This window comes from Nyctereutes procyonoides, unplaced genomic scaffold (assembly GCF_905146905.1).
Source record: "Nyctereutes procyonoides isolate TBG_1078 unplaced genomic scaffold, NYPRO_anot_genome, whole genome shotgun sequence".
Classification (NCBI taxonomy): Eukaryota; Metazoa; Chordata; class Mammalia; order Carnivora; family Canidae; genus Nyctereutes; species Nyctereutes procyonoides.
The window spans coordinates 16,314,974-16,327,500 of record NW_026575037.1 but is presented as its reverse complement, the minus strand read 5'-3'; the positions used below and the strand labels follow the sequence as shown (position 1 = coordinate 16,327,500).

The 12,527-nt window shown below is 44.8% G+C and overlaps 1 pseudogene; it reads right to left on the bottom strand.

Moving 5' to 3' along the window:
- LOC129505804 (proteasome maturation protein-like) overlaps window positions 1-3,060 on the bottom strand; it is a 4,873-nt pseudogene extending 1,813 nt beyond the window's left edge.
- Window positions 3,061-12,527: the final 9,467 nt, after the last annotated feature.

Sequence of the window (12,527 nt, the reverse complement as noted above, 5' to 3'; positions counted from 1 at the left end):
TTTGCAAAAGCGTTTCAGGCGCTGGAAAGCTTTTGCAGAAAATGCCTGGACAATTGTCAAACACCTTCCCAAATTGGCCCTCCATTCTTTGCAGTGATTCACCAACCCCTTTATCCATCTTACCCTTGTGTTTTGGATTTTTCTTTTAGGTTATACTACTTGCCCAGAATATCCCCAATCAACCTCTATCTTCTCCTGTCATTCAAAGGGTTTCTGAAACCACCTCTTCCAGGAAGTCTTCCCTGACTCACTAGAACAATGAAACCTCCTGGCCTCCCTCCACACTAACCACTATCCTCAAAGAACTTCCCCTTTGTTTCCACAGAACATAAATGCTGCAACTTATTTATTAATGTGTATTTTGAATAGATTCTCAGGAAAGATGCCTTCCTGAGGCATAATAATAGGTGATGCCTTCCAAGAAGTAAGATGCCTTCAAAGAAGTAGGATGGTATCTAACGGATGTGTAAATGACTCCAACACATAAGAGCAGCAAACAAGCATTGCTCTAGGTATAACTTTGCAGATAGTGTCTCAGACTTTGCCTCCAGAAACTGAACTATATCTTCAGTAGTGCTGCTTATCTATACAGTGTTATTAGCCAGATGCTTCAGTAGTAGCCATTCAACAGATGTGTGCTGAGAATCTACTAGGAGCCAAGCATTGTGTTAGACACTGGAGATATAGTGTAATGCCTACTGGAAGTTTTTAAGACTACTATGATGGCCCATAAATGTGGTGGTCCAAATTGGACCATACTTCTCAGTACTCATGCCTTTGTGTAGCCCTCACACCCACCCCTTCTTGGATCTGAGTGGACCTATGACCTGCTTTAAATAATAGAGTATAGAAATAATGTGCCAGTTCTAGGTTTAAGCTCAAGAAGATGTGTCAGTTTCTGTTTTTTGTGGTTTGGGGAGCCCTGAGCTACCATATGAGAAGTCCAGCTACTCTGCTGGAGAGATCATGTGGTGATGCCACTTAGAAAGGTAGAGGTCCTGAGACAACAAGGAGAGAGAAGCTCAGCCATCCTGAGTTCTGACTGAACTCAGCCTTCAGCCAACCTGCCAACTGAGTGTAGCCACATGATGTGACCATCACTAAGACCAGCAGAAGAATCACCCAGCTGAGCCCAGCTCAGATTGCAGACCTATGAGCAAATAACCATGTGGTTATTGTTTTAGGCCACTTTGGGGGGATGATTTGTTTTAGAGTAATTGACAACCAAAGCAAAACAAAATAAAAAACAAAAACACCAGTTGTTCCTGAAAATAGAGGAGTACATGATCTTCCAAAGTGGCATTCTATGTTGATAGATTAAATGCTTCCAAATTTAACAATCAAGTAGAATCATGGTAGCAAAAGATTTTTAAAAACAAGCCAATAAATTAGCTCATACCAAGTTCTTGGATAAGAGTTAACAGGGAACCCTGGGTGGCGCAGCGGTTTAGCGCCTGCCTTTGGCCCAGGGCGCGATCCTGGAGACCCGGGATCGAATCCCACGTCGGGCTCCCGGTGCATGGAGCCTGCTTCTCCCTCTGCCTGTGTCTCTGCCTCTCTCTCTCTCTCTCTCTATGTGACTATCATAAATAAATAAAAATTTAAAAAAAAAAGAGTTAACATGTCGGGGATCCCTGGGTAGCTCAGCAGTTTAGCGCCACCTTTGGCCCAGGGCATGACCCTAGAGACGGGGGATTGAGTCCCACATCGGGCTCCCTGCATGGAGCCTGCTTCTCCCTCTGCCTGTGTCTCTGCCTCTCTCTCTTTCTCTGTGTCCCTCATGAATAAATAAATAAAATCTCAAAAAAAAAAAGAGTTAACATGTCCATCTTCCTTAAAATGAGCTATAAAATTAGTGTAATCCCAAAAATCACCAACAAGATTTTTTTTGGCTAAATTTCATGTGAGGAAATAAACAAAAGTAGCCAGGAACTTTCCAGAAAAATAATGATAATAAGTGGAGGAAGAGGAGTCTTAAAAGAGAATAAATATATCATAAAACTATAAAAATTAAAGCAATTTGGTGTGGGCATATAACAGAATAGAAACAGACCCGAAATAGATACTAGATTTTATTTTAGATTTTATTAAATGGAAAATGTGGTATCTCAAATCAGTGGGTACTATTAAATAAATAGTGTCAGGACAGGTAGTTAGTGATTTGAAAGAAAATAAAAGGATCATAGGGATCCCTGGGTGGCACAGCGGTTTGGCGCCTGCCTTTGGCCCAGGGCACGATCCTGGAGACCCGGGCTCGAATCCCACGTCGGGCTCCCGGTGCATGGAGCCTGCTTCTCCATCTGCCTATGTCTCTGACTCTCTCTCTCTCTGTGACTATCATAAATAAATAAAAAATTTTTTAAAAAAGGATCAGATCTTCCCTGTAAACTACTATTCTGTTGGGTGGTAGGAGGAAAAAAACCCACTAGCATTAGTCCAAATCTAGTTTTGTTTTGTTTTGAAGATTTTATTTATTTATTCATGAGAGACACAGAGAGACAAGAAGCAGAGACACAGGCATTGGGAGAAGCAGGCTCCATTCAGGGAGCCCGACGTGGGACTCGATCCTGAGACTCCAGGATCACACTCTGGGCCGAAGGCAAGCACTAAACCACTGAGCCACTGATCCCCTGAAAATCTAGTTTGATTCAATTATTTAAAGAGTTTTTAGGAGATAACTCTGGCTCTTCTGGATGATTTAGTATCTTTTATTTTTCCTTGTTTCTCACTAAGATTGCATGTGGATGTGAATGTAGAGGGAAGAAGGGTTTCTTTTTTTAAAAAAAAAAATTTATTTATTTATTCATGAGAGACACAGAGAGAGAAAGAAAGACAGAGACAGAAGCAGGCTCCATGCAGGGAGCTTGATGTGGGACTCAATCCTGGTCTCCAGGATCATGCCCTGGGCCGAAGGCAGGCACTAAACCGCTGAGCCACCCAGGGATCCCCTGAAGAAGGGTTTCTAGAGCCATCCGTGCACATCCCTATACCTTCTTTGGCCCCTCTGGTTTCCATGATGATGATGTCCCTGTCCACCTGGTCTCTGGGCATATCTGACATTGTGGGGATTTTTTGTTTGTTTGTTTTGTTTGCTTTTTGAAAGTTTATTTGTAAGAGACACACAGAAAGAGGCAGAGACACAGGGCTGCACGGTGGAGCACCATCACAGCATTGATTTTACCCTCCTGTCTGATCATGGTTAGATGAGGGGCACAGGGTCAGTGTGCTTCCGGGCTGTGTCCTCTCAGAGTCCCTTCATTCCACTTTAGTCTGAGATCACTCCCCAGGAATGGGAAGTGGGGCTCTAGGTCTACCAGCTTCATCCTTTTCATCTTCCCATAGTTCATCCCGGGCCAGAGGGGTGACAAAGAGGAGACAAAGGTCTCCTTCCTCTCCTAGACTGCTTTATAGTCAGTCCACAGATCTGGCTCTTAATGTGTGACATGGAGGTTAATAGATTTTTTTTTAAGATTTTATTTATTTATTCATGAGAGACACAGAAAGAAAGGCAGAGACACAGGCAGAGGGAGAAGCAGGCTCCTCACAGGGAGCCCAATGTGAGACTCGATTCTGGGACCCTGGGATTACTCCCTGAGCCAAAGGCAAATGTTCATCCACTAGCCACCCAGGTGTTCTGGAGGTTCATGGAATTTAGAAAAACCTTTTCTTTATGAACAAGAGTGGGCTTTCAGAACTTGCTTTGATGCCCAGTTGTTCCATGTCCCTTTCCTCCTAGCAGGGCCCATGGCCCTCTGCTCATTACTGAGGGGCAGTAAGCCTCAGTTTAGATGTGAAAGGCCTGGAGGGAACAAGGGTAAACTAGGGAAACAAAAATGAGTCAGGTCAGCGTTTTCAAGAGATCATTCTTGTAACGGGGCATAAATTTGGAAGACAGAGGGACGCCTGGATGTTTCAGTGGTTTAATACCTGCCTTCAGCCCAGGGCGTGATCCTGGAGTCCCGGGATCAATTCCCACATTGGGCTACCTGCATGGAGCCTGCTTCTCCCTCTGCCTGTGTCTCTGCCTCTGTGTGTGTGTGTGTGTGTGTCTCATGAATAAACAAATAAAATCTTTAAAAAGAAATTGGAAGACAGTTACAATTTTGAGCAGCCATCAACTAAATTATTTCTTTTATAATTTAGATAAATATCACAAACATGCCAGCAAAGAGAGAAATGAATTAAATGTGTGGCACATAATTCCCCCCAAAACGTGATGACTCAACTCTCTGTAAAGTTGCTTTAAAACCTTATCAGAGGGAGGGGCAAGATGGCGGAAGAGCAGGGTCCCCAGGTCACCTGTCCCCACCAAATTACCTAGATAACCTTCAAACCATCCTGAAAATCTACGAATTCGGCCTGAGATGTAAAGAGAGACCAGCTGGAACGCTACAGTGAGAAGAGTCCGCGCTTCTATCAAGGTAGGAAGACGGGGAAAAAGAAATAAAGGAACAAAAGGCCTCCGAGGGGGAGGGGCCCCGCGAGGAGCCGGGCTGAGGCCGGGGCGAGTGTCCCCAGGACAGGAGAGCCCCGTCCCGAAGGAGCAGGAGCTGCACCAACCTTCCCGGGCGGAAAGGGACTCGCAGGGAGTTAGAGCAGGACCCGGGAGGGCGGGGATGCCCTCGGGCTCCCGGGGACACTAACAGGCACCTGCGAGCGCAGGGGAGTGCTCCGAGCTCCCTAAGGGCTGCAGCGCGCACGGCGGGACCGGAGCAGCTCGGAGGGGCTCGGGCGGCGGCTCCGCGGAGGGGGCTGCGGGGCGGGAGCGCGAATCCACCAGCGCAGGCCCCGGAGCACAGGGCGCCGGGACACAGCCCAGGATCCGGCCTCCCCCGGGACAGGCAGAGGCCGGGAGGGCCCAGGACAGCGAGGACGCTCCTGCCCCGAGCTGAGCAGATCAGCGGCCCCGCCCCGGAGCCTCCAGGCCCTGCAGACGGAGAACCGAGAGCCCCGAGCCCCGTAGTTCCTGCGGAGGCTGAATCCAGGCTTCCAGAGTTGCCATAGCAACTGCTGCTGTTCCTCCTGGGGCCCCACGGGGTAAACAACCCCCGCTGAGCCCTGCAGCAGGCAGGGGCAGAGCAGCTCCCCCAAGTGCTAACACCTGAAAATCAGCACAGCAGGCCCCTCCCCCAGAAAACCAGCTGGACGGACCAGTGATACTCCCCCGTGTTCCAATACAACTTGTTTTTGGCCACTCTGCACTGAGCAAAATGACTAGAAGGAAAACCTCACCTCAAAAGAAAGAATCAGAAACAGCCCTCTCTCCCACAGAGTTACAAAATCTGGATTACACTTCAATGTCAGAAAGCCAATTCAGAAGCACTATTCTACAGCTACTGGTGGCTCTAGAAAAAAGCATTAAGGACTCACGAGACTTCATGACTGCAGAATTTAGATCCAATCAGGCAGAAATTAAAAATCAATTGAATGAGATGCAATCCAAACTAGAAGTCCTAACGACGAGGGTTAACGAGGTGGAAGAACGAGTGAGTGACATAGAAGACAAGTTAATGGCAAAGAGGGAAACTGAGGAAAAAAGAGATAAACAATTAAAGAACCATGAAGACAGATTAAGGCAAATAAATGACACTCTAAGGAAGAAAAACCTACGTTTAATTGGGGTTCCCGAGGGCGCCGAAAGGGACAGAGGGCCAGAATATGTATTTGAACAAATCCTAGCTGAAAACTTTCCCAATCTGGGAAGGGAAACAGGCATTCAGATCCAGGAAATAGAGAGATCCCCCCCTAAAATCAATAAAAACCGTTCAACACCTCGACATCTAATAGTGAAGCTTGCAAATTCCAAAGATAAAGAGAAGATCCTTAAAGCAGCAAGAGACAAGAAGTCCCTGACTTTCATGGGGAGGAATATTAGGGTAACAGCAGACCTCTCCACAGAGACCTGGCAGGCCAGAAAGGGCTGGCAGGATATATTCAGGGTCCTAAATGAGAAGAACATGCAACCAAGAATACTTTATCCAGCAAGGCTCTCATTCAAAATGGAAGGAGAGATAAAGAGCTTCCAAGACAGGCAGGAACTGAAAGAATATGTGACCTCCAAACCAGCTCTGCAAGAAATTTTAAGGGGGACTCTTAAAACTCCCCTTTAAGAAGAAGTTCAAGTAACTCTGAACGTGAATGGACTTAATGACCCCATCAAAAGGCGCAGAGTTTCAGACTGGATAAAAAAACAGGACCCATCTATTTGCTGTCTACAAGAGACTCATTTTAGACAGAAGGACACCTACAACCTGAAAATAAAAGGTTGGAGAACCATTTACCATTCAAATGGTTCTCAAAATATACCCTAAAAACTACAGAACACTTCTGAAAGAAATTGAGGAAGACACAAAGAGATGGAAAAATATTCCATGCTCATGGATTGGCAGAATTAATATTGTGAAAATGTCAATGTTACCCAGGGCAATTTACACGTATAATGCAATCCCTATCAAAATACCATGGACTTTCTTCAGAGACTTAGAACAAATTATCTTAAGATTTGTGTGGAATCAGAAAAGACCCCAAACAGCCAGGGGAATTTTAAAAAAAGAAAACCATATCTGGGGGCATCACAATGCCAGATTTCAGGTTGTACTACAAAGCTGTGTTCATCAAGACAGTGTGGTACTGGCACAAAAACAGACATATAGATCAATGGAACAGAACAGAGAACCCAGAAGTGGACCCTGAACTTTATGCTCAACTAATATACGATAAAGGAGGAAAGACGATCCACTGGAAGAAAGACAGTCTCTTCAATAAATGGTGCTGGGAAAATTGGACATCCACATGCAGAAGAATGAAACTGGACCACTCTCTTGCACCATACACAAAGATAAATCAAATAGATGAAAGATCTAAATGTGAGACAAGATTCCATCAAAATCCCAGAGGAGAACTCAGGCAACACCCTTTTTGAACTTGGCCACAGTAACCGGAGAAGGACAAACAGTGTATGTTCTCATTCATTTGGGGAATATGAATAATAGCGAAAGGGAATATAAGGGAAGGGAGAAGAAATGTGTGAGAAATATCAGAAAGGGAGACAGAACATAAAGACTTCTAACTCTGGGAAATGAACTAGGGGTGGTGGAGGGGGAGGAGGGCGGGGGGTGGGGGTGAATGGGTGACGGGCACTGAGGGGTACACTTGACGGGATGAGCACTGGGTGTTATTCTGTATGTTGGTAAATTGAACACCAATAAAAATTAATTTATAAAAAAAAAAAAACCTTATCAATTCTCAGTTTCCCAGTTCAGAATTGCTTCTAAGTGTAATTCTGAACAAACATGATGATTAGCTTCCCACAATGAGGGAATGGTTGGCTAAGATGCTTTATACTTCTCAAGAAATTGACAGCAAAAGGACATACAGTGGCTCCGCCTTATCCTCAAGGGATGTGAGGCCTCAAAGGCCCCCAATGGATGCCTGAAACCATGGATAGTAGAGAATCCTAAATGCACTGTTTTCTTTCTATACATACATATCTGTGATAAAGTAGCTTAAAAATTAGGCACAGTTGAGACACCTCAGTGGCTCAGCAGTTGAGCATCTGCCTTCAGCTTGGGGCCTGATCCTGGTGTCCCGGGATCGAGTCCCACGTCGGGATTCCTGCAGGGAGCCTGCTTCTCCCTCTGCCTATGTCTCTGCCCCTGTCTCTGTGTCTCTCATGTGCAAATAAATAAAATCTTTTTTAAAAATTAGGCACAGTAATATCATTAGTAGTAATAACTAATAACTAATAATAAAATAGAACAATGATAAAATATACTGTTATAAAAGTTATATGAATGTGGTCTCTCTCTAAATATCTTACTGTGCTGTACTCCCCTTTTTTCTTGTGATGATACACAATGCTAAAATGCCTATGTGATGAGAGGAAGTGAAGTGAATAACGCAGGCACTGTACTGTAGCATTGGTCAACTATTGACCTTCTGACAGTACACCAGAGGGAGGATCATCCGCTTCAAGAACATAGTCATCCACAGATAACTGAAATGGACAAAAGCAAAACCACGGATAAGGCAGGGGGAGACTACTGTATTGAATCTCCTTCAGATAATCAACTGCTTTAAACCACTCTGGGCAATTTCTTAGATGCTGCAATGAATCTGGCAATGTTAGCTCTTCATTAAGTCCTGGAAAATTGAGAAACGTTTGCTGTTAACAGATGTTATCCTAAATCATCAAAGAGGAGGAGAAGAAAGGGGAGGAGGAGGAGGAGAAGGAGAAAAGAAGAAGAAGAAGAAGAAGAAGAAGAAGGAAGAAGATGGAGGAGGAGGAGAAGAAGAAAAAGAAGAAGAAGAAGAAGAAGAAGAAGAAGAAGAAGAAGAAGAAGAAGAAAGAAGAAGAAGAAAGAAGAAAGAAGAAGAAGAAGAAGAAGAAGAAGAAGAAGAAGAAGAAGAAGAAGAAAGAAGAAGGAAGAGGAGGAGGAGGAGGAGGAGGAGAGGGGAGGAGGAGGAGAAGAGGGGAGGAGGAACCAGTAAGGTGGCTGTGGTGTCATGGCACAGGTATCTGAGATCCAGGGCAAGGGGCCTTTGCTGTGGACCCCAGGGAGACACACAGGCAGGGCTTGGAGTCACACAACCTCGCCCCCCTGTGAGATTCTGCAGACCCCTGGGAAAGTAGCTGGGTGTGCATTTTCTCTCCCCTCTATCTCTGCATCATGAGAATGGAGATGCTCGCCTCTACCTCATGGATTGTTCTAAGATTTAATGAGATGATGCACGTGAACTCTTAGCATGTTCCTGACACTTAGGAAGCACGCCACACATGCAACTACTAGTACTTTATTACTATTGCTTCAGCAAATAACTTTACAAGACTGTATTTAAACAGTCTTCATAGGAGATTCATAAGAAAGTATTTTTGCATAATCCTGGGCATATAGTGTACACTTGACAAGATTGTTTTAAAAATACGCTGCTAAAAAAAAAAAATAATAAATAAATAAATAAATAAAAATACGCTGCTTTCCATAGTTCTACAATTCACACTATTTATTAACGGACTTTCCCCCAATCTTGCAGCATGGTTACAGTTGGGGCTTCACGGAATCTCTTCCTTTACTTTGGATTATCTTTATCTTGAACTCATGGTTGCTAGAACAAATCTGACACTGTGGGTTTGTTGAAACAATTTTTTTCAGATCAGATTTCTAGGGAGAGATGAAAGAGAAAAGGAGTTTGTTAGGGAAAAACATGGTTTCTGAGCATTCTAAGGCACTGGGCCGATGTAGTAAATAATGAAGGAAACCACAGGTTTCTCTGCACGTTGCATATACCACCTGATGAGCCCCCAGCCCCAGAGAGTTTACCACCTTCACAGACAACATAGGGGTACACCTGACGACTGAGCCTGTGTTCCCACATCTCAGCATATCCCTCCTCCGTTTCCGTTCTCTGCGACTCACATAACAGCTGGGGGGTGGGGAGAAGGGGGTCTGGGCAAAACCCCCAGGCAAATTAAGTCCAGTGTTTCAGAGAGGGCAGCAGGGAGGGCTGGGGTCAGGACACAGAGGTCAGGGAGTCCATCACCCCGGCAGAGAGAATGCAGCGTTTACTTATGTCCTTGAACTTTTTCTTCCCTTTGAGTATAAAGGACAAAAGAAATGAAGATTCATTTTAGTAAGAAGTACTTCTAGAGAAGCAATCATTTGCCAAATCTGATGATTTCTAAAAGAAAAAGTCTTGGATTGGGTTTCTAACAAAGAGAAAATGCAGTATCAACACTTGCCAGTAAAGTACACGAATTATTTAATACCCCATCATGGTTGCTGAAACCAAACCAAGTTCTTGCAAGCAGCTAATTCCTCAGAAGTCTCAGAAACCTGTGGGTTTCAGTCTCATCTTCCTTCTGGGAACCTGGAACCTCAGCAACAGTGAGGTGTGTGTCCCTTCCACCCCCACCCCCACCCCCGTTGCTCCCCCTTTACCCACTGGATTCTCCAGTGACCAAGGGTACCTTGCCTATGGGCAGGGTCTGTGCCTTGGCGTACAAGGGCCTCTCCATGCACACCTTAGCACACTATTTGGATTCACCGAGGATTTGTGGAATAAAAGAAGGCGTGTGTGAAAAATGATTGTAAAACATTGGCAGGGACGCCTGGGTGGCTCAGCGGTTGAGTGCCTGCTTTCGACTCCCGGATGGAGTCCCAGGATCGAGTCCCGCATCAGGCTCCCTGCATGGAGCCTGCTTCTCCCCTACCTGTGTCTCTGCCTCTCTCTCTCTCTCTCTCTCTCTCTCTCTCTCTGTCTCTCATAAATAAATAAATAAATAAATAAATAAATAAATAAATAAATAAATAATCTTTTACAAAAATATATTGTGATAGGATGCCTGCGTGGCTCAGTGGTTGAGCATCTGCCTTTCGGCTCAGGCGGAGATCCCAGGGTCCTGGGATTGAGTCTCGCATCGGGTTCCCTGCAGGGAGCCTGCTTCTCTCTCTGCCTGTCTCTGTGTCTCTCATGAATGAATAATTAAAATCTTTTAAATAAATAAATAAATACTGTATGGCACGTGAGTGGGAAAGACCACAAGGCTCTGAGGCTGGGACCTAGAGCAGAGGTGTCCTACAAGTTGCCCAAATGCTATTACACTGCTGCTGTCGTCCCCTAATCTCTACACCCTCACAGGTTCAGAGGGAGGCGGATGCCTGGCATATGCAGAATATGACAAAGCAGCGAAAGTTCATACCCACCCTTATTTTAACCTCTTTTCCACCTTTTTTTTTTTAATATGGGAGTGAAATGAAGCAGGTTGCACAGGTAAAGCATCTCTCTTCTTTTTCTGTTTACTCTTCTAGTAGAGATGGTCAGCTGTAAACTGGCTCAAAAGAACAGGAGGTTCAAATGCAGGAACAAAGGAAAAAAAGCCACCAAGGCAACAGTGCAGCCAGGGGGCAGGGGAGGGAGGAGTAAGAGGCGGTTGGGGTGATGCAGGCAGCTCTGGGCCCTGAGGGGGAGGGTAACCACTGGCTGCTTCATGGGGGAAACTAAACCTCAGAAGCGTTTGAAGGAACAACAACAACAAAAAAAAGTGAAATGCTCTTTTGTATACTTATGGGCTGGTGAAGGGGGGCATGGAGGGGATTCCCATCAAGGTGGCACCCGGGGGACAGAGATGGACAGAAGGGCGTTCAGGTGCCATCATGGCAGGAGCGGGCTGCAGGGCCCCACCTGTGGGCCGCAAGGGAGGCCTTCAAATCTCTGATCAGGGATGAACCCAAAGGCCTGGAGCGGTTCTCTGAATGAGGCTAGTCAAGGTGAAAACACACACGGCCTAATCCTTCACAGGCACAGGGACCAGCTGGAGCAGGGGACTCTGAGGGGCCCCGTGTTCTTATGTGGCTACATCAGGCCACCCAGAAGTCAAAGGAATGTAACCAAAGGAAAAGAGGGCCAGAGGGAAAATATATCTGCTAGAACCCTGGAGTCAGTCTGAGAGGTGTGAATGCCCACCTCTGCTCTGATGTCCTCAGGGATATGGGGATTAGACTCCAGCTTCAGCAACCCAGAGACTCAGCTCTATCTCAGGCCAGTTTCCCAGGGATTTAGATCCCACTTCCCCCACCTCCCACCTCCTGCAGTACTAAGCCCAACTTCTAAACTCAAATAACAATGAATATGAAAATAAATAAATAAATGAGTGCCAAGGCACTAATGTCTGAGATTGTGATCTAGAGGGAACTGACAGGTCAGAAATTGGCACCATGAAATCATTCATTCATTCAACTAATATTAGCAAAGCGCCCACAGGGTATAAGCAATGATTATGGGAAGACTCTTTAGCCCTAAAGTTTCAAATGTATAGGAACATTGGTTTCCCCCAAATCCTTTCATAAAATCACTACAACCTCTTCATGGTTCTCTAGAAAGACACTTTTTTTCGTCCTTTTTGTACATAGAGGCTTTACAATAGAATCTATTTGCAAAGCAATAGGTCATGGGGGAAAAAAAAAACCTTCTGAAGAAACCAAAACTAAACTCTCAGCTAAAAACAAAGTCTCCAAATCTTATCTGAAATATACTGAGAGAATGGAACTGAAACCCTGCGAAAGCCTCTGGGGTATAATTTGTTTCTTAATTCTCAGTGAAAGGAAGAATGGAAGATAGAGTCAAAGATTACTCATATTCACTTGTGTATTGTGTGAGTTTTTAAATCACTTAAAAGTCAAATTTATTTTTATGCAAATATTACATGCACATAGAGAATCAAATCTATACGGCGTATAACAGAAAAATATCAGTTCCTTGGCCCGCTTCACCCACTAGGTACATTCACTTTTCCACTCTCTTAGCTGTTTGTTTGCTTTTCTGGTATTTGAATAATACCCATATTGCGCTATTTTTTGATTCAGCTATTTCAGAGATTATTCACTGGCTTTTAATTGTGGTGAAGATTTCACTCCCCAACATTCCCATTTCATGGCCTATTCAGATGGTTACACAGTTCCAACCACATGAGTTATTTCGGTATTACAAAATGGACTTCTGTGTTAGCTGGTACAGAGTTCCCTCCGTGC